This window comes from Psammomys obesus, unplaced genomic scaffold (genome assembly GCF_907164565.1).
Source record: "Psammomys obesus unplaced genomic scaffold, mPsaObe1.curated_primary_1811, whole genome shotgun sequence".
In the NCBI taxonomy this organism is placed as follows: domain Eukaryota; kingdom Metazoa; phylum Chordata; class Mammalia; order Rodentia; family Muridae; genus Psammomys; species Psammomys obesus.
Window position 1 is genome coordinate 7,821,893 of NW_026592118.1, and position 22,697 is coordinate 7,844,589.

The following is a 22,697-nucleotide window of genomic DNA, read 5'->3' on the forward strand; positions in this document are numbered from 1 at the left end:
GCTGCTGCCTTAGCTGTGCCTGTGTACCTACCTGCTAAGAGGGCTAATAAAGGGTGACTCAAAGTTACTGACAGGATTAAGGGAGCTTGTGGTTCATTGGTGTCTGGCTCCATAAAGACCAGCCTTACTTTGTCCGCTGTCTCCTGTGCATTTGTCAGCTGAGAACAAACGTTACTGCCGTGGCAACCACAGTTATTGCTGGGCTGGTTGACAGGGAGGTTTGGGTGACTCAAAACCGACATGCCCCTGGGGAATGAATGTGGGAATCAGACAAGTGGGAGGTATGGTGAGTCTTCTTGCAGGTTTGGATGTGACTCTCAACAATGTGCTGCTGCCTCAGCCTGCAGGTTCTGAGATGTCACGAATGCTCGCCAATTCATCCTGTGGGGCGAAGTTTCACTTCGTGTGACTTCTGCCCATGTGTTAACAAAGTAAAAAGATGTGGTTTTCCTATTCTTTTATTCTTTCTGCCTTAACTCCCTACTGCCGCTGAAACAGATGCATGGGTAAATTCTTGTGACTTTCTGGAGAATGACAAAAGTGATGGGTCTTTGGCTGAGGCAGATGACAGAGACAAGGTGTTCTGTGGATCCCACATGCGCCTCCCCTCCCTCCCTCCTCATTCAGACAGATGCCAGACTCATTGCACTCCTTGGCTCCAGGCCTGCGTTTGCTTTTCATTGTGCCACATCAAACTTTTTAATTAGCAAGCATAAAGTAACTCTCCCATCTGACATTATGTTTCCATCCAACCACGTTATCATGAGAGTTGGCACTGATAGCTGATGATTATAATTAAAAATGAAAGGAATATCTTGTTTTGAGATGTTCGAATTTCATTGAGAGCAGTGTTGCTACAAGCATGGACTCCGGAGGCAGACACTGCCAAGGCCTTCGGTAGGGCATGGGCTCTGTCACTGTGCTTCAGTTGCCCCGTTACATACTTACACATAAAGTTACCTTGAGGCTTAGTTGAGGTAAAAGGAGCAAGGGCAGGTCCTGTAGGCACCTGGACAGTACTGAAGCCGATTTCTGTTAAAATGAAGTAGTGATGGATTATTGCAAGAAATAGTGACTAATATCTCCATTTTGGCAGCTGGGGAAATGTTTCAGTAGATAAAAGTCTTTGCTGCCCAGGCTTGAGGACCTGAGTTCGAGTTGCCAGCATCACGGGAAAACTTAGTGACTGTTCCCCTAATGTTATGGGGCATAAACAGGCAGATCCCAGGGGCTCACTGACCAGCCAGTCCAGCTGAAAGGATGAGCTTACAATTTGGTGAGAGACCTTACTTCAGAAGTGTGGTTGGAAGAGCTGGGGAGATGGCCCAGAGGTTAAAGAGCATTGGCTGCTCCTGAACAGAACTCTGTACTACACATACAGAGATGAAGTTAAAACACCCATAAGCAGAAATTTAAATTCAATAAATAAATAAATAAACAGGATGGAGAATAATAGAGGAAGACATCTCACGTCACTTCTAGTCTCTACACATATGTGTATGGGTGTGTCTCACACCCATACACATGCATGTGGGTAGTTCGCCATACATTGATATGTATGTACACACATGCACACACGCTCCATTTCAGCTGATTTGCTTTATAGCTTGGTTCTCACTGAAAGCCAAGAACATCTTTCTCAATCTGTTCTGTTCTCTGTTCAGCCACTGGCTGTTCAGGACAAACATTGTAGCTATCCTGATTTGAGAAGTATGAGAGTCTTGATGATTTGGTTTTAGAAAATTGAGCAGGAGAAGAATTGAACAGCTGCAGATCAAAGGCACAAAGAATCAGATATAAGGTGAGGAAGTAGAAACTGGAAACACGAGAATGCAGATGGTAATTTGTAGGCAGGATTTGAGCTTTTCTTCTTAAAAAGAAAGTATGGGTTATAGGGCTAATCAGTTCTACTGTGGGAACCATTTTTGTATTTACATAAATATCTCATAACATGCTATAAACTTTAAATATATACAATAAATTTTACTTAAATGAACAGTGTAAAATAGCTTTAATTGTTATGTGGACTTCATGTTGCCATAGTGTTTTTAATCATTCAAATCTTTTGTGAAGACTTTCATCCATTTCTTTCTACTTTTTGATGTAGCTTGTATTATATTCCTCCTGGGGCTCATCATTAACAATAAAGCAGAATGTTGTTATTTGCATGCTCAATGACTACATTAGGAAGCCTGGCACGACCCTCTTAGTGTCCATCAAGTGAGGCTTAATCGTCGCAGAAGGGGGTTGTGAGACCAAAGCAAGAATGACAACAGAGGAGGCTCTTGCTCACCAGGAGAGGTTGGATGAAAACACTACCATTTATAGTTATGCTGGCCTCAGCCTTCCAGCCACTCTCTGAAGCAGATGAGAAAATGTCTTCTATTCAGGAAGTTGAAGTATGTAGGCAAAAAAATCACTCCTTACTGCAGTAGGAGCCAGGAACAAGCTTTGTTAATTTTTAAAAGAATAAATACTCGGCTCACACAGTCCTTTCCACATGCGATTCATTACTGGAATGTCTGTTTTAACTCTCTTTCAGATTCACCACACCATTTAAAACCTGGAGACATTGGACCACATAAAGTCTTGCTGGTAAGGTCGCCTTCATTCATTATTAAAATGAAGTGGCTGTGTGGAGGTACTTTTGAAATGCTAGTCACTCTTTAAGTCAAAAGCATCCCTAAACATGACTGAATATTTATTTGACATTTTTTCTCTGAATGATTTGTGAATTTTCCAGGCCTTCAGAAAGGCTTTTTGTTGTTTTTGGTTTGGGGGTTTTTTGTTTTGTTTTGTTTTACAGTTTTTCATTATGTGTATGAATGTGTGTCTTTGTGGAGGTGTGTTCACATGAGTGCAGAAGGCATTGTATACTGTGGAACTGTGGCAGCAGCTGGTTGGGAGCCACAGTCTGAGTGTTGGTGACTGGGCTGGGCCCTCAGTCCTCTGCAAGAGCAGCCAGTGCTCTTCACCGGGGACTGTCTGGGAGCCATCTCTTCAGCCCTGGGCCGTACTCAATGCTTTGCATTCTTTCTCCTCTAACCTTAGTGTGATGAACTCCTGTACTGACAGTGATAGAAATCACTTTTTTTTTTTTTTTTTTTTTTTTTTTTAAGAGAAAAGCGTTTGAGGAGTAATATGGTATCACTTCCTGGTCTTGCAGCTGTAGTCCGTTTGTGGTGTTAGTTTTGCTCTATAATAAGCTGCCCTAAATTTACTTCTCAAATGGCAGTTGTTTATCAATCTTCAAATTCTGTGTGCGTCAGGGTTGGGGGTGTGTTTTGTGCTCAGCTCAGTTTTGTGATTCTTCTGGTTGGAGCTGAGACTATTCATGAATAAATTCCAGGTGAATGAGGCTTTGTTTTTGTTGGTCATGTGGCTGTTGGCTGAAGTGTTGATATATAATGCCTCCTCTTGGTACCACATTACCTGTCCTTCAGGATGTCCCTGGCTTGTTCACAAACCATCCTTACCTTCTCTACTCCTCATCACACCAGCCCAGGCCTCTCTCTCTGGCCTCTCTACCCTTACTACCTAAGTTCATCCTCTCTTGTTCATGCCTTACTAGTCTCTTTATTCTTTGTGTGTAGTGTTGGTGTCCAAGCCAGAGGTCAAATGTGAATGTCATTCCTGAGGAGCCATTAACCCTGTCCTTTGCTCTTCCCCCCATCCCTCACTGGGACCTGTAGATGGCCAGTTAGGCTAGCCTAGCTGGCCAGCCATGTCTCCAGCATTGGGATGACAAGCACATGCTACCACACTGGCGTTTTACATGGCTGCTGAGGGTTAAATATTGGTCATTAATATTGCACAGCGAGCATTTAACTATTGGGCCATTTCCCCAGCCCCATGCCTTTTATTCAAGTTAATAAAGTCAAGCTAATCTGTTCACCATCACATAAGGCATCTTATTCCATTCTGTTCCCCCTTTCTCCACATGAAAAGCCTTGGTTCTTTTAAGGGTCAGCTGAGTCCTGCCTTGTTTTTGCCATCTGTGAGCTCAGCTGCTCCAGCCTTCTTCCAAGCCAAGCAGTGTCTTTATTTTATTTCATCTGCCCTGCTTTTCACTCTTTTGGCTCTTTGTTAGCTCTTTGAAAGTAGAAACTTCCATATGCATTCCTTGTGGTCCAACAGCAGTAGCAGAAAGCGTAACAAATACTTAGTTAAGCAGAAAGCAGCCCAGCCCAGCACTCTCACCCCACCCTGCCTCCCAGTTTGTCAGAGTCACACTTGGCACCTGCTGCAGAACAGGCCCATGTTGCTTTCATGGCTTGGTGAGGACCACAGGGATCAAGTGATGCTTTATAGCTCACAAACACTTGGTAATCCAAGAACAAGAAATTTAGGGGAAGCTTGCGTTTAAGGACAGCTCCAGGAATTTCCTTACAATTGCCACCTTTCTGAGCTTCAGTTTCCCTGTCTGAAAAGTGGGAAATGAGTGGAAATGGTGGAAGGGAGAGATTCAATAAAATAGCATCAGTGGTAATGTTTAGGGTCTGCTGTTCAGCGGATGGTGACTGTGTGGCAGGCACCATACTGTGTGTTTACACACAGATTTCCTGGAACTTTCCCCATGCATTGGCAGAGCATTCTTTTTCTTCGGATAGGGTTGGTCTCACTGTTTAGCCCTGACTGACCTGAAACTCAAAAATCCTCCTGCTTCAGCTGTCCAAGTGCCAAGATTACAGGCATCACTACCACACCCTGCTTTCAGATGAACCATTTTTATTTTATATATATTTGCCATTGGTGATCTGTGTGTGTGTGGTGTGTGTTTTATTCTTCAAAATACCTAGTTAGATGTATCTGTCCTTGACAAAAGTATGGTGCTAAAGTTACCAACCATTGAAAGCTAGACTTACATAAGAATTTCATTCTGAGAAGTGATTTTAATTCGGTCAGGATTGTTACCAGAAAGGAGCCCAGGATTCCATAAGGGCTGAACTATTCATGGAAGGAAATTTCCTTTGGGACTTTGTTTTCCCTTCAGGTTTATTGGTTCCAATTATTCTGCTCCTAATCAACAGAACTCCCACTTAAACTAGGTTGTTGACTCACGTGGCCAGCATGTGAGTCCTTCATAAGCTTTAGGCACAGTTGTGTGGAGGGGCTCAGAGGCTCTCGCCCAGCTGTTTATAGTCTCTCTCCTGTTCTCCTGCCGTCTGATCTCATCAGTGTCATCCGTGCACCACACTCCACCTCTGCACGTCAGTGCAGCCTCCGTTCTTGCAGCCTGTGATCTTAAGATAGTGTTAGTAGAAGGACCAAGGCGGTATTTTGACGGGCCTGGTTTGGAGAGCCTGCTGGATTGAGCGTGGTTAGAAGTGGGCAGTAAACACAAGCAGCAGTCTGGACCACACTGTTCACCCTACGTCTGCCTACATGACAGAAGGCACGTCTACCAGCACCAAATGTGGTGGATTCCCAATTGGAGAGTGGGGCTGGGTAGAGGTTTTCCAATAAGAGGGATGGGGAGAGAAGATGTAAGGCAGACAAAAATCTGTAAGTATCAAAGTGGTCTGATCTAGAAATGTCCTAATTTAAGGTTAAACTTGAAAGGTTGAGAATTAGATGTGGCGTTGGTGACACCACTAGTTTGGTGTCATGGTCAAGCCTACCAACCTGAGTGTATGGTAAGGACAGGAGTGGAGTGAGTGACCTTACTGTGGGCTTGGTGAGAAGTTCTTGGATTGAGGGTTTCAAGTTGCATCCCAAGGAGTTCTAGAGTAGTTGATACCTGGAGGCAGTGGTTATGCTTCAGTGGATCCGTACACCTGCTGTAATGATTTACAAAGTCGAATGCATCATGAGTGATCACGTGTTCTGTCACCCTTTCACTGGATCCAGCTGACAAACCATTGCTTAACTTAACTGTGGCTGGTTTAGTCTCTGGCATTAGTCTCTGTTCTTGGCTTACCTAGCGCAATTTAGTGTCCATTGTAAACATGGCTGCTTGTGGAACAGACAGTGATGTCAGTGGCTAAGCATTTTGCCTTAAATTATATATTGAGTTTTCCAGCTTTATATATAAAGTTTTCATAGTCATAGCTCCCATTTACCTAATGCCAGGCTCAACTAAATACGTCGTCTGTATTATCTGAACTGCGTATTTATGCCCATGACCAACTGTTAAGTCCAGAATCACTGAACGGAGACCACATATGCAGCTGGCAAGAGTATTTTATTCTGAGAAAACCTTCATGCAGGAGTCAAAGCATTTTACAAAATGGCAACCCTAGGCAAAGGCACACAGGCCTTTTTATAGGAAACTAGGGGAATTCTAGCAAAGGTTAGGTGGTCTAAAACCTTATTGGTGGATACTGGGGACATTACAAGGGTCGGTTCCTCATTGGCTTTCATCCAGGTGGTCAGTGGCCTGCATTCTTGTGCCATGAATGTTTAAATACAGGATGAGATAAGGCTACCCAAAACAGATGCCCCATCCTGGGATATTTTCCAATTCTTGTGGTTATCTCCAGGCTGTTCCTTGGGTAGGGGATTTTATGGTCTTGTTCCTGGAATTGGTGACCTATGGCCTAGTTCCTGGGACTGATGACTTTTCTTTTAAAGTCAGGCCTGGTCCTTAAATGGAGAAAAAAATGGAGTTTATGTTGTCCTCTCATAACTCCAGGAACCTCAAATCTGTCACAGAATATCCTGCTGGGACCAGCACCTTCTAGTTGCCAGCACGGGACATGGAATCTTTCTTCTCATATCTGTTTGCTATTGTAGGCCCCATCTCCACCTTCCCACCTACAGGCGGTAGGCACAAATCCCCAACATTGGAAGACATTGCTAAAATCATGTGGTTTTGTTGCTCTGAAGACACTATGACCAAGGCAATTCTTTTAAAGGAAAACATTTCTTTAGGGCTGGCTTACAGTTCAGAGATTTAATCCATCATTGTCATGGCAGGAAGCATGATGACAGGCAAGCAGATGTGCTGAAAAAGCAGCTGAGAATTCTACATTGGGATCTGCAGACAGCAGGAAGTGACTGAGACACATTTCCCCAACAAAGCCACACCTACTCCAACGAGGCCCATCTGAAAACCTCTTTACACAATGTGGGCAAAGTAGAGCAGAGATCAGACACTCAACAGCAGTGAGCCCAAACAGCTGCATCACCCAAAATCCCCACCTCATCACGGATGACCACCTCACGGAGGCCCTCTTTCAGATAACCTTCCACTTCCTCAATACTGCAGCATCTCTCATAATCCTTTGTAGCTGGGAATGTGGGGAGCAGAAAAGAGGATCTTGTGACCTGCTTGTGATCTTTCTCTCTCTGCTAGGTAATACAGTCACTGGGTGTATTACCATTACCATAGACCTAGCTACTGCTGTTTTGTTTTGCTGATTAGTGGCTCTTGGTACCTGACCAAGATGGTATGCAGGAGCTGAACATGTTATGTCTGGAGGGTAAAAACAAACAAACAAAAACAAAACGTACCACAGCAAGCTAATGAAGAAGAGTGATCTCATTCTTTATTGGTTTGCGTAGCTTGGGGTTGTAGAAATTAGCAGACTTTGAAGGAATCTTCCTCCAACAGTATTGTCTATTTTCACTGTCCTGTCCTGTTTATACCCTTGTTATGGCTCCTAGAGCTAGCTAGGTTGACTTTTTAGAAATTTCCATGTTAAGGTCTGTCTAACCCTTCCTTTGGAATTTCTTATCTGTCACATCTTGATTCCTCAGTGGAAACTTCCACTATAGCGTCTTGAAATATTAAGTCAGTTCCTGATCCAGGATAGGAAACTTGCTGTTCAGAAACCTAAAAAGGGGTCTTTCACCCCATTCTACCTTTCCAGGTAAAAGAGTCAGGAGTATGTTTGGGGGAGGAGGGGTATGGTATGTGATGTGATATGGAGGCCTGGGGGAAAAGTGTGTGTGTTGAGGGTGTGATGTGTGGGAGGGTGTTGTGTGTGTGTGTGTGTGTGTGTGTGTGTGTGTGTGTGTGTGTACCATGAGGAACCTTACTTGTGCAAGATGGTTCCAAAGTGAATCTGAGACACCCTGTTCTCAGTAACCTCATGGAGGCTTTTGACTGATGCCCCTGGTAAGGTCTCACTGCCCTCATTCCAAAGAACACTTACTATGACCTACAGAAAGCCAGTGCCTCTGTGGAAACTGCTCAGTCACCATTTTGCATGCTTAGCACCCTGACATAGTTTATCTTGATCAGAGAGCTGATTTGCTATGCGTCATGAGGGTGTTTTGATGAGGGCCCTGTACAGAGTTTATCAATTCTACAAAATCAAGCCTTGTGGAATGTTGTACCTCGTCACTGAAAAAATAGTTCTTCCTACCTTTTTCATCAGCTTATAGAATAGTGTATTTTATTATGATAATATATTTCATATATTAATTATGCTTTGTTCATATTCACCTCCCATCACTCTCCCGTATTCTCTTTTCTTTTCCCATTGGTCTCCTTCATCACTCCAAATACTGTTCTTAGGAGCCAACGGGTATTTCTCTCTTCTCTGTGTGAATCACTGGTTAGTCAGCCTTGAATTTATGGCTTTTGCTTCCTCAGCACTGGGATCACAGTTTAGTACCCACCCCCCTGCAATGAAGGGAACAGTTCAGTCCAGTAAGTGACACGTGTTACTGAGGTTTGGGGGGAGCTAAGGTTGGAGTTCCTCTAGGCACAATGGTCTGATAATACATTAAATGCACTGTGAGCATCACAGCATTCCAAGTGTGGGTCATGCTATATCTACTGGCTGTTAGTGAAGGTGACACAGGATGTACTTCTCTACCTCCCCCCACAGACCCACATGAGCCCCAGGCCCCAGGTAATTCTGGGAGTCAGGAGGTCAGGAAGAAGAACTGAAGTCCTCCTCAACTGCTTGCCTTCTTCTCTTAGCCTGAAAACCTGTGGTGGTTTCCACATGACCGTTTGAAGACTCAGGTACAGACATGAAGTAATTCATACACTCTTAGCTAAAACATGCCGGTCATGCGTGTCTTGGTTACTTTTCTGTTGCTGTGTTAAAGCACCATGGCCGATGCAACTTACTGAAAGAAGAGTTGATTTCAGGTTTATGGTTCAAGAGTGGTAACAGCCTGTGGTGGCAGAGCAGAGGAAGCAGGTGGCAGGCGGCTGGAGCAGCGGCTGAGAGCTCACATTTCCAACCCCGAGCAGGGAAACAGCACTAACTTAATCCTGTGTCTTTGAAAACCTCAAAGTGTGCCCCCTGTGACACACTTCCTCCCACAAGGCTGCACTTTCTAATCCTTCCCAAATGGAGACTAAGTATTCAAATACGTGAGCCTTTGCGGTCATTCTCATCTGAACCACCACAGTGCACCTTTTGAAGCAGGGAAGAGGGTGCTGGACCAAAGGCTGGAGTTTGTGCTCTCTTCAGTTACTGAGATACTTGAAAAGCGACTTGTGCTGAGTCTCAGCCGCCCTCCCTCTTAATCGGGTGATAAGTTCACAAATATGACCACTACACTGCAGGACATACTGCCCGTGACAGCTAGCTCACTGCAGCCGCCCTCTCTGTCGTCAGCAAACAGCTTCTAGTATTTTTTATGTGGCTAGTAAGACAGTTTAGAAAAATTTTGGAGTAGCGTACTTCATCAGATTGTTGTTGTTTTTTTTTTTTTTTTTTTTTTTTTGGATCAAACAGGAATTTAAGACTAAACTAAAATATATATGTGTTTTGAGAAACAAATGACTGTCTTGGGCTGAGTTGACAGCTCAACAGGTTAAGGCACTGGCTGCCAAAACTGGTAACCTAACTTGTATCACCAGAACTCACAGAGAAGGTGAGAACTGATTCCTAAACCTTGTTCTTTGACCTCCTCACATGTGCCAATATATGCTGCACACAGTCACATAAATAAATGCAATTTTTTAAAACGTGCTTTGTGAAGTTCATCAGTCATTTTATATGTGAGTACTAAGGCTGAGGGAGTAAGGTTACCTTCCCAGCTATCATTTACACGGAGATAAGGTGTATCTGATAGAAAGGATTAAGTAAAACTTGCAGTTCATGGAACAGGCGCGGCACACTGGAGCACTCTCATGGTGATGGCCACTGTTTTCCTGTCGCAGTATCATCTCCATCTTATAGACAAACATTTGAAGAGTGTTTTGTTCCTTGTGATAAGCAGCATCACAAAGATACTTTTATATGCAAGACGTTGCCATCTAATTTGTATGAGAACATTTGACAATTGAGAAGCCCATAGTCACCAAACTAGTACATATAAAAAGCAATTGCATTGACCTAATTAAACAGATCTCCATTTTTTAGGCCTAATCTCACTTAAAATTGGAGACAGTGATTTTTCTACCATAGTATACTTTTATTTATCTATGTATATTAATTTTACAAGGATTAGGAAAATACATATTTACAGCTATGTTTAGCTACCTGCTCTAAGTTCAGATGTTTATTTTGTGTTCTTTCAATAAAAGAACAGGTGCCAAAAACAGGAAGTTCCCTCAGGAAGAAAAGAGGAAGAAGCAGGGCCTGGAAGAATAGGATGATACACACAAGGACTGATGACTGGTCAGGCAGGTGTGAGAGATGAACCAGAGCAGAGACGGGCAAGGCAAGAAGTTGCCTTTTCACATGGCAGGAACTTACTTCAACCGCCCCCTCCAGGGCCGTGCAGAATATTGAGCTCCAGCCCATTATCCTGTGGTCTACACAAAGAGTATGTAGAGTAAGGGCTGCATTATTTTGGACTGAGCTAACTTTGTGGTTTGTGTTTTGTAACACATGCCTATGTACTTCTGGTGAATGAATAACCAGATGAGCAAGAACCCCACGCCCGTGCTTTTTGAGCAATAGTGGTCCTTTATAAGGAAGGCAAAGTATGGCTGGGCAGTTGGAAAGAGTAGGCAGTGGATGGGTCAGTGGCAATCGGCAGACCACTTTAAAAGGTTGGTTAGCAAATGTTTAATGACTATCTACCTTATGCTTGAGGCTGTGTATGGGACTTTCCTTCCAAGCTCCTCAGTCTACTCTAAATGGCCTTAGAGGAATACAAGGCTTATGGGAACCTCTTGTCTGCATACTTCTTGACCAGCAGGACCCACCACAAGCTAACAGTGGTTTACCGTCTAAGCCTCAGGTCGTGTAGTACCAGTCAGCCACTTCCATCCCTGTCGCTCATGTGGCCTGACAAATTTGGCACTGTTTGATTGGTTCTTTGTTTTTGACACAGGGTCTGCTCTGTAGACCAGACTGTCCTCAAATTTGTCATGATGCCCTGCCTTCCAGTTCCTCTAATTACAGGTGTATATCAGCATGCCAGGCTTTGATTTTTTTATACTTTGTTGAAAGAAGACTCTTAAGGTAACGTAAAATTCAGAACCTACAAAAACTGGACCTAGGTGTAAGTGTACCAGGACTGATGTCATGCCCCCAGACCTGTCCTGTGCTGTGGTCATCAGCATGTCAAGACTCAATCCCCCACCCACAGCAGACCTTGGCCCTGTGTGTGAAGCTAGACCTGCATGTTCGGTGCCCACGTTTGACCCTTTTAAAGAAGGAAAAACAGCCTGGTGGGGAACAGCCGCCAGAGTCATTCCCGGCTACCAAGCACCTTCTATGGCATGATGAAGTCCCACCACTCCTCCAGAAAGGGAAGCCTTCATGCTCAGGCCTCCGAAGCTCCCAGAAGAGGCACTGGAGAGGAACCTTGGAATCATCCCCTGGCTGAAGCACTGGAAAATATCCTTAAAAAAGAAAACTGTATCCACTGTGGCAAAACCATGGCCCTGACCCAAGACTTAGGAGAACCATCCAGCCTTCAGGACTGTACAGAGCTGAGTGTGCCCCTTCACTCTCAGCTCTTCATTGCCTCTTTCTGCATAAAAGGCTGAAGCACTTTGTTCATCAGTCTGAGTGACATGGACTGAGCAGAAATGGGAGGCACTATGGGAAACCGGTATGACAGTGACTTTTCCAGTGCAACGCTGGCGGTCCTCGCCCCCTGGAGGAGGACGAGAGAATGACCATCCCAGGCGTGGAGTTTTCCGTGAGACTACTGTTAGAAACTTAGAGTTGGGCACCCATTTATAGTGGTAAAAACTGAAATGGTTAAGATGCCATTAAGTTGAAGTTTTACACTTATTAAATATACAGCGAACATTTAGTTAAAACCTGTCACTGATGCTGTTCCCACCAAATTATCACTCGTGTTGTGAGTCCTCTCTCTCTGTCTCTCTAAGACTATGCCAAGGACACTGCAGAGATGGCTTGGTGACTGAGACCATGGACTGCTCTTGCAGGACACAGTGGCTCACCCTGCCTGTAGCTGCAGCTCCAAGGGATCCAACCTTTGGCCTTAGCAGGTATTTGTATTCACAGATGATTTTAAAATAAAACAAATATTTTAAGTTGGAATTTGCCAGTGACAGAAAGGCAATCAGAAAGCAGAAACTCTCAACTATGAACTGAATATATATCTATAGTCTCGGAAAAAAAGGCATCAACATTGTCGATTGTTGGCACATTGTTGGCATTGCTACCTAGGAAATGCTGGGTCCCAGATTCCAGTCAGAATCAAATTAAGGACTGATCTCATTACAGTGCTCTACTTTTTGTATATTCAAAGAAGAAGTCAAAACAAGCCAGGGCTGTGGATGTCTGCTATCTCATCACTTGGAAGTTGGACCATCAGGGGTTCAGAGCCACCTTCGGTTATATTGTGAATTCACAGTCAGCCTGAACTACATGAGGCTGAAACAGGGAGATTACAAAACTGATTCAGAAGGATAATGGTCAGAATACAACAACCTCCTCATTTATTCCGTTCTTTGTTACACTGTGACTTTTGGATCCTCTCAGCCACTTCTCAGTTATTCAGCTGCTTTTATTTGTAAGATTTGGCCCAGTTCTTTAGCTTTGATGGGGGCTTTATGAATGAAGAGCCTCCACAGTAAAAGTCTCGCCTGCTGTCCTTTGCTCACCATCTTGTGAAGAGCATGTTGTCATATTCATCCCCCAAGTGAAGGACATGGTGATGGTGTGTAGACATGGGTCTAGTGCTTCTCAAAACCTCCTCTTCCAGAGCGCTGGGCTGCGCCTCAGTACTGAGGGCAAGGCACTGGGAAGAGCTTATGTCGTGCACCAGTTCATGTAGTTCATGCAGCAGGTCAGTTTCTGCAGGGCTGTTTTTCCTTAAAAGAAAATGCGCACATGTTGTAAGTCATTGTTAATAACATTTGGCAGAGGCATCTGATAATTATTGATAAAATTATTACACATTTTGTCTTTAATTTTTCATCTCATAATTTTTATATAAGCAAAAGATGACAGTATCATCAATTTATTTTTTTTTTTTTTGCCTCAGGGGAAACCAGTTCTGGACACACAGCAGGCTTCATCTGGAATATGTAGAGGGGATGTGTTTCTCCCCAGACAGATTCTTAGGGGATGACTCTCTTTTCTTGTATCTTCCCCTTCTGAGGCTGTCTCAGAGTAACAGTGCATCCTGGGAAGCTAGAATTCCAGGTACACCAGCACCGTCTGCTCTGTTTTGTCAGCACCTATCTTCCTTGCCGTGGCCTTCCTTGCCACCCTCTCACAGAGAGAACCTGTGCGCGCACGTACACATAGCCACCCCTACCAGGAGAGCCTGGGGACCCCAGGACATGTTTTTCCTCTACCGTGACGCTAAATCAAATCTTGGGTTAGCTTAGAGTCTTCTTTTTATCTTAGGACCCTTCTTATAAGTAACAATTTGAAGTGGCCTCACAGTTCCTAGGATTGTATGAGCTAATGTAACGTGAGAGCCTCACACACACAATAAGCATTCAGTAATAAGCACACGCTCTGCAAAAATATGAAAGATAACTAAAAGTCTCTTGGCACCTAGTCCAATAACCTAAAAAGTCACAAGAACCCTAAGTTTGTCACTCAAAACCAAAATGTTGTCAGTTTTAAAGCAGGAGTAATAGCCACTCTCCCATGTAGACTTTTCCGGGGTTAGCTGAGTTAGTGTACAGAAGACTCCTAACAGAGTCTGACCGCAGAGAGTCATCTCTGTGTGGGTAAGTATGCAAGTATGTCTGTGGTGTGGAGGCCAGAGCACAGCCTTGGGTGATAATTCTCAGGTGACTGGCCTGTCAACCTTGCCAGCTAAGCTAACCTGGCTGGCCAGTGAGCTCTAGGTGTCAGCCTGTCTGTCTCCACCTCCCAGCTCCAGGATTACAGCTATGTACCACCAAACACATTTTTTATGTGTGTGTGCTTGGGGTCAGCTCAGGTCCTCCTGCTCACAAGCCCTTTAGTGGCCGAGTCCTTGGTACACACAAACTATCATTTTACTGAGAATGCATGCACTTGCTTACTGCCGGGATGTCTATTTTTTCTGCGTTTCCTACAGTTTGCTTTGACTTTAGACAAATTGTTACATTTCTCCTTGCCTCAGTTACCTCACCTTGAATGAAATCAGCTCCTGCCCAGGGCTGTGAGCGCCCCTGTGCCCTAGCCGAAAAGGAGACTCCTGCCAGCCTCTGGTGTGTACACTAGTGGTTGGCCACTAGATGTCATCATTGGCCAACTAATAGAGAAAGTTAAAAAAAATGGCAGTGCCCAAGCCTGTTTCTCAGCAGCAGCGGGTTGCTTCTGGATGAGTTGGCTGGCTTTACTTGAAGATAGGGGCGGGAAGATTCTTCAGTATTTTCATAAATGGACTTTCCAGCTAAGTGTGATTTTAGAGTGCACAATTCTACTCATGCTCTTGCTGAAGTGACACGGCAGAGGAAGGTTTAGAAGGAATTAGATTTTTGAGGCAGGGTCTTGCTCTGTGTCCCATATTGGCCTGTGCTCAGGTTTTTGCCAAGTGATGAAAGAGCTGTACACAGTCAGCAGTAATGTAGGTTACTCCTGGAGTCTCATACTGTAAAACAGAGCTGTTCTGATGCCTGCCAAGTGCCAGGGCCCAAAGGCTTCCTGCCCTGCTCTTGTTTCACAAATCCAGCTTTTCAAATAGCTCCTCAGTAGTGTGGTATGGTGTCAACAAAGGGCAAAGGGCAGCCTGAAGTATATCACAGCTGCCTGGGGTGTCGCTGTGGAGCATAATTAGCACCAGCAGTATTTTGTCGATAAATTGGAACTCAGAGTAGAGGAAGGTTAATGTCTTTGGCGAAAACATTCAAGGACAGGGTTTCTCACTTGAGCTATTGTTTGTATCTGGGCATCTGGTTGCTTTTAAATTCTATGAATAAAAACTACTAGTATTTATTGCAAACTTAATTCTTAGAAGGTTATATGCTGATTGCTGCACATGTGTTTTCCACTTAGTCCTGAAAAACATCATGTTCATTTTGCTGATGAGAAAACTGAGGCATAGAAAGATTGTAATAGGCCCCACACTTCCTGCAGGTCATCTGTGATTCTAAGGACTTTAACATTCATAATTCTCATAACACACATAGTGTATGTACTGTCATTGTTTTAAGACAAGGAAACCCATGCACGGTGAGGCTTTGGCAGGGTCACCACAGGAAGGAATGGTTCAGAAAAGTCATCCACGCTTTATTCCAAAGTACTTTTTTAAAAAGTGCTTGCTGCATTGTACTTTGTCTGCAGTAACTATCTGGCAAATGTTTACAAGTAGACTACATAAGGACCTATGTTTCGTCAATGCAGAAAACTACAAAAGAGAAATCGTACAGGTCTCCTCCTTCCACCCAAAACTATACTTATGCCTGCCTCATCAGTATTCTGGGACACAAGTGCCATTTCATGTGCTAGACTCCACTGTCTGGTTTTTGTTAGAAATTGCATGTCTTTCAAGTAGATCAGCCAGGACACAGCTTCCTCAGGAGAATCTTAGCTCATTTTATTTTATTTAATTTCTGACATAGATATTTCCTGGGGTTGTTTGTTCTGGCATAGTTGTGTCCTGCATAGTCTGTGTTGCCTCAAAAAGCCGGGGCCGGAAGGTTGCCATGGTATCAGTCTAGCCCTCAGGATTGCACCATCTGTGTCTACTATCATGTGCACAGAGCACCTTCCAGTTCCTAGTGAGCATGCTCCATGCTCCTGACACCAGCCCAATGCCCAGGAAAGGTTCATTAAGGGTCATTGCCCTGGTGAGCAAGCTGGGTCTTGGTGCTGCTGAGGTCTGAGGAGGGAGAGCAGGGCTCAGTTTATCATTCTCTGGGGTCACTCGTTCTTTTTATTGTGCTGCCATAGTAAGTAGTCTAAATGAAGTTGGGCTAAGACCTTATCAGACCCTCAGATCCCAGTACCAGGCTTGTTTCTGTAGGCGTCTGCCCCCTATGCAATGCTTGCTTTCAGCAAACAACTTTAAGATCTTTCTCAGATCTCAACGTTCCTTAAGTATTTCAGGGGATCCCTGACTCCACCCTTTTAAGAAAAGCAGTACCTTTCTTTTGGAACTTCTCTGTCTCTAAGCAAGGAGTCTTCCGCTGTAACCAGAACCACATCTGTCAGAAGTGGTGGGGAGCGTGGGAGCTGTTGGGAGAGAGGTAGAGAAGTGTCTCCATGAAAACGGGAGTAGGGTTGACAGCCCAGGTGGACAGGGTTCCATCTGTCATTGCCTCACTAGCTGTATTGATCATTGTCTTCTAGCCACACTGGCCATTATTTACCTTTCCAGTGTGCAGGTAGAATCAGGCTGTTTTTCTTGTAATCAGAGAGCTAGTAGGAACTAAAGAGAGTGGGAGGTCAGAGGAGAGTCAGCCTTTTGTGGACATTTTCCTGTTTCCTGTCTGAATCAAGATAACCTGTTCTCTCAAAATGACACACTGAGAAAAATCATACTGTTGTATGGAGGAAAATACCCATGTCCTGCCTGAATTGGACTGCCCAGATCCTGTCCAGCCATCTGTGGCTAAGGCATATCAAAACCCACACAGAATACACTGCCTGGAAAACTCTGGTCCAGAGAAGTAATTGTTAAGAAGTGCAGACTACCCCTGCAAATCTGTTTGATTTCAGAGATTGTGAGGCCTGGCCACTTGATGAGGCTTGTAAGTAAAAGAGGTATGGCCGCTTGAGCTGGATCACAGAGGAATCAGAGGCTGTGCTGAGACCAGAACCATGCTTGCCTGGCTATGGGAAAGGATAGCTGAAGGGGCAGGGCCTCGAATCACAGATGTATACATATGAGGTTTATACATACAAGGTTTAGAGGGAGCTGCTCCCTGCCTGAAAAACAGGCAAAAAGAAAATTTAAAAATACTACATTCAACCATGTTGCCTCTAAGTCACCCCTGATCCCCAGCCACAAAACTGGAGGTACCCAGAGCTGTCACCTTCAAGCAACAGCCAGGCATGAGGCCTCGCATCATTTGTTGTCAGCCTGCTTCAGCCTAAGAAGTCCCTGTGGCTTTATGGTAAATTAATGGACAACTCCTGTCTATCCCACTATAGCCCTGCAGGTCTCCACACTTCAGCCTTGTCAGTTACATTCCTGATGCATCCATGATGGGCTTCTTGTCAACCGCAGACTTAACCTTGGCACTCGAGTGTTTTTCTCCTCTTTGGATAAACTATCCTTTCTGTTGAGGTGCAGTGTGGATTTCTCTGGGAAGCTTCCTCAGTACACATCTGACCTTATTAAGCCCTTCATCTTTTTAGACCATTTGCCACATGTGTGTGTGTGTGTGTGCATACATGTGAACACGCACACTTGGTTCATTTCTTCATGCGTATGTGCGCATGTGTAAAGGTATCTCCAGGGGCCAGAAGAGGCATCAAGTCTGGAGCAGGAGTTACAGGCAGTTGTGAGACACCAGGTATAGAAGAGCAGCAGACAACCATCCCTGCAGCCCCGCCTCCACACGGGTTTGAAGTTGCTTTTCATTCTCCTCAGCCCCCAGCCTCTAAGCCCATTGAGGTCAGTGATACTGTCTGATCAGTGGTCATAGTACCAGAGTCTGGCAAAAACATGCCAAACAGACAGTGTGCATCCGATTTCTGTGTACTGTACAGTGCCCAGTTCTGCTTGCTAGCACCATGGTATTGAGCCTCTCTTGTGAACAGACAGGAACTTACTTCTAGTGAGAACTGAGGACCAGGATATATTTAGCAGTTTGTTGAAGACTGCTAGTCATTGTTAAGGTCACAGAACATTATAAAATTCTTGAGTGCTCTTGACTCATCATAGGCAAATGATATTATTCATTTAGCAAACATTCTGAGTGTACACTTTGCACAATAGTGTGCTCAGTGTGATGGAACATGTCGGGATAGGCTGACAGGTCTCACTCACGGGCTAGCTCCCAGGACTTTCATATTTTCTGTCTGTAATGAACATTAGCAAATAAAGTCAGACTGAAGAAAGCTGGTCTTCAGAGTAGAGTCTCATTTACTACAAGACAGAACAGCAGGTGGCTCTTCACTCAGTCAAGGTAGGGTAAACAACCAACCTTAGGGAGAAATGGAAATATATCACATGCAAACCTGCCCTCATACACCCACGATCTAAAGGAAGCAGGAAAGGTTTGTACCAAGATACCTCTAAGACAAACACTGAGAAATACTGAGCTATGTAAGTACCTCCCAGGCCAGCAGGAGAGAGAAAGTAAGTCTATGTCCAATCCTGCTCCAGGGCACCGACACAGCAGAGCAAGACAATATCCAGCCCTTTTTTTCTCTTTTGCTCCATCCTTGGAGCACCAGATACCACTTCTTAGACCTGACAGAAGGGCTGCAACCTCTCCTACCAGTGCCAGCACAGAGAACTGCTTGTCCTGTGCCTCTCCTTTAAGATGAAGACACCCCTTGGAACCCACTACTCAGCTTTCCCTCATGTTTCCCTGGAGAGAATCAGGGCACATGCCCTCCCTACACTCATCTCAGATACTTACGTGATCCACCCCAAACTAAACTTACCGTACTAGTACAATTCGAGGAGAACTGGAAGGAGGAGGTGCTGAGAGCAGGTGAAGAGAGCATACAGTTCCAGGTCTGGGCAGGGGCAGCAAGTTCTATGTGGTGGTAACAGGAGCTGCACAAAGGAGACTAGAGTTCAAAGGTTCTCGCCAGAGTGACAGCACTTGCCATGGGCATAGCAGCCTTGTAACTTGGCAGTGTGCTTACATACACTGTCACTTAGTGCTGGACACATATCCTGTGAGTTCAGGCATTCTTGCATTAACAAGCATTGTGACAGCTCAGGAAGGAACTGCCCAAGGGAGTCAGAGCATTTCTGAATATGGCTCCTTGTCCCTTGTTTCAGACCAGTGCTCTGTTTACTAGAGATCTCTGCAGAGAGCCTTCATTCATCACTGACCAAGCATCTCCTCAAGTATAGTCCAGTGCAGGAGACAGGGAAAGGCAGAAATACAGCTGTAAAGCACAAAGGCACAAATCCCTGGGGCTGCTTTGGCCCTGGCCTCTGCTCTGGCTGGCCTTCCTGGTACTTGCTGTTGATGTGATAAGCTCTAGTGGCAAGTAAATCATCTGCTCACTGTAGAGCATGAATTAGAACTCTTAGACAGCAAGAGCCTCCCTTCCACATACCAAACAGCCACTGTCTCAGCACCATTTCAGGTAGTGATGGAACAAAGGTTGTGGACCTTGCCTTCCTGGAGCGAAGGAGGGAAGACGGTCACAAGAGCAGAGCTTTAGAGGACAGTGAAGCAAGTGCAGTGATGGAACTGCAGGAGGCTGAGAGGCGTCTGGTGCCCCTCCACATCTCTGGGAAGGCTGCTGGAAGCCGCGATGGACATCTGATTCCAGCTCCCTCTCTCTCTGGGATCCTTCTAAGGCCATGGGGTGGATGATGGCATTTCGTGTCTTAACAATATCTGGCACATAATGAGTTACTGAAAATGATGGCTGATAGCTCTCATTGTCGCCTAGACAAGTGTAGGGTTTTTATGTGGTGGACTAGGAAGCCTATTCCTGAGATAATGGTGCTTCAGCCACTTGTCAGCTATGAAAGTATATGAAATCTGCTACAACAGGACTAGATCCTGGTTTTAATGCATACTCTGTCCACAGTTGATCAGGTTGTATCACTAAGTGACCTGGTGTCTCTGTTAATGCTGAGGGGAGCTGCACTTCTTGGAACATGTGCTCAGCAGGTTGGGCTAGAGAAGGGCACCTGGAACCCTTTCTACTGTGAGTTTGGGACAGAGACATTGGTGAACTCACCTCTGGGCTGTGGTTGACATGCCCTCAGAAGAGGAAGCAGCAGCAGCCTTTATGGTGCAGATCTGCCATGCTGAATGGTGTGAGAATTCAGCCAGCTGTGATCTGACACAAAACGACTTAGTCTCAATCTCCTCTGCATGTAACCATTTTTCGAGGACAAGTTTAAAAAAGCATACTTGGAAGAGCGCCCTGGAACACGGCACATTGGGAACATCTCACACACTTTTGGCTGTACAGATCTGCCCTCCTAATCCCTGACAAGACCCGAAAACAGTGCAGCATCTGCATCACCAAGAAATGGTGGATAGGAAGAATGATTAATTGCTATGTTGATTATCACAGTCACTTGAAGTAGTTGGGGAGTGAAATGATATGTTTTAGACTGCAAAGGAACTGAACATCAGCAACAAGAATATCTGGTTATCAGAAGTTTCTGTTAGAGGTTCATCCCAGTCAGTCAAAGATGAGCTATGTGGAATTCCTAAGGGGTGTGACTAGGGAGGAGACTGTTTCTTGTACCTTCTGCTGAAAGGCAGGTGTGTGATGACACTCGCCACACATAGCAGCCATTAACCTGTCATGGCTTTGTTCCCTGTTAATGCTGGTTAAGGCTAGAAAGGCAGCTGCATGCACTCCAGCAGATGTGGAGGGCTGCATTTTGTTTGGTACCTGCTGCTGGGAGCAGGGTGGCTGAGGAGAGAAGCGCCTGTTGGCTCGCCAGCTCCCCTAAAGCACCCAGATTGCATTTAACCTTTGCGTTGTCTCAGAGATACAAAGAGACACCTGGTCATCATGCTGGAAAGCCACTTAGATTTCTCTGGGAGTGCTTTTGGATAGGAAGAAGAGAAATTGTGGGTAGTCTTCCTCCTACTGTGCGTGTGGATGAGTTCATTCATGTGTACAAATGTGTGCAGGTCAGTCCTTGCAGAAATGGCCTTGGTTGTTGACTTCTTTATACACAGGACTAGCTGGCCCACGGACTTCCAGGGGCTCTCTTCCCATCTCACCACAGGAGCGCTGGGATCATGCACTGGGATATTGCACCCTGCTTCCCTTGGGTTTTGGAGGTTTGAGCTCAGCTCTTCATGCTTACACAATGAGGTTTCTTTATGAAATGTCCCTGTAGGTTCACCTCACACATTTGAACACATGGCTCCCATCTGGAAGCACTGTTTGGGATGGTTGTAGAAGCTGTGGAGCCTTGCTGGAGGAAGTCTATCCCTGGGGGAGGGCTCACCTTCTCATCACTGTTTGCTTCTTGAGTGTGAATGCAATGACCATCAGCTTCCTACCTTTACCCTTTGCCTCCCCTAATAGCTGTCATGCCTTCCCACCATGATAGACTCTGTCCCCTGGAGCTGTGAGCCCAAATCAGCCCTTCTCCCCTTAAGTTGCTCTGGCCAGGGTCACAGCAGCAAGAGCAGTGAGACAGGGCAAGGGCCTATCCACTGAAGCATCTGCTAGCCCTTAGACTTGAACAGCTGTCAGTGTTGCTCTCTGTTCTTTGTTTTTGTTTTGTTTGCTTCTTGAAAGATTCTCATTATGTACCCTATGCTGGCCTCAAGGATTCTAAGGAACTGGGGTAATGGGCCTTTTAGCTTTTTTTTTTTCAGCTGATGTTTATTATTTATTTAGTAGCTTGTAAGTGTTTTTAAGTACCCAGAGACTATTGAAAATAAGTATATACGACAAACAAACTATGTGCGTAGCTAGTTTTTAGTTTTTACTATAGATCTTTTTTGAAAATAAGTAGAATATAAATAGGTATACATGTGTGTAAATATTTGGGAAACCCTGAAGTGACCCTGATAATAATTGAAATTGAAAACTGTTTTTAAAAAATGGTTTAATATAAAAGGAAAAACAAAAGCACTTGCTTTATTGGCTGATGAGCAGATGAGTCCTTGCTTCTCTAAGGTTAGTGAACCTGGTACATTGAACAGTACCTGGCTCTACATACATCTACACTAAGAAATAAGCCACTAAGATGAGCTATCTGCACGACTTAATGTTGCTGTAACAAATTATCATTAAGAGAGGTTTAAATACAGAAATATATCCTGTAGTCTGGAGATGTCGGAAATAAGCCCTTTGCTCTGTAATGTACACAGCCTTCTAAGAAGTGGTTTCCAGGGGCCAGGGTCACAGGTGATTACATTTGAACTCTTCCTTTTGATACTGTGACTTAGTTATTTGAGCACTGCCAGTTTGATGGGAGATCTGAGATAAATGACAGCACTCAATGAGAGGGCAGATGAATATGTAAGGGCATTCTGAGAACCGAGTGGCCCTGGAAACCTAAACCCCAGCTGTTTCCATGGAAAAATATGCCCCATAAGGACCTTCTTTGAAATCAACTTTTGAACTCCTACTGATTTATAAGTTGGGGGCTAATGATATAAAGCCATCACCTACTGATGTGTAAAATTCTCAGCACTAGCCTGTCATCAAGACTTTATTGAGTGACTGCTGGGTGGATTACACTGATAGGCGTAGCAGAGCAAAACAAAAGACAGAAAGAAGCATGTCTGCCCTCCAGAAGTCTACACCTCGTTGGAGAGGGAAGACCTGACTATACAGCAGCTT

The 22,697-nt window shown here is 44.7% G+C and overlaps 1 protein-coding gene across 2 annotated transcripts in view; it reads left to right on the top strand.

Annotated features, from left to right (window-relative positions):
* Positions 1 to 22,697, top strand: part of Gng12 (G protein subunit gamma 12) — a 102,416-nt gene that overhangs the window by 38,579 nt on the left and 41,140 nt on the right. Inside the window, exons 3-4 of one of the 2 annotated variants that reach the window (XM_055612810.1) lie at positions 2,543 to 2,595; positions 8,781 to 8,920. The gene's annotated coding sequence lies outside the window, so the exon portion shown is untranslated. The remainder of the gene's footprint in view (positions 1 to 2,542; positions 2,596 to 8,780; positions 8,921 to 22,697) is intronic. The other variant, XM_055612809.1, reaches the window with a different exon arrangement.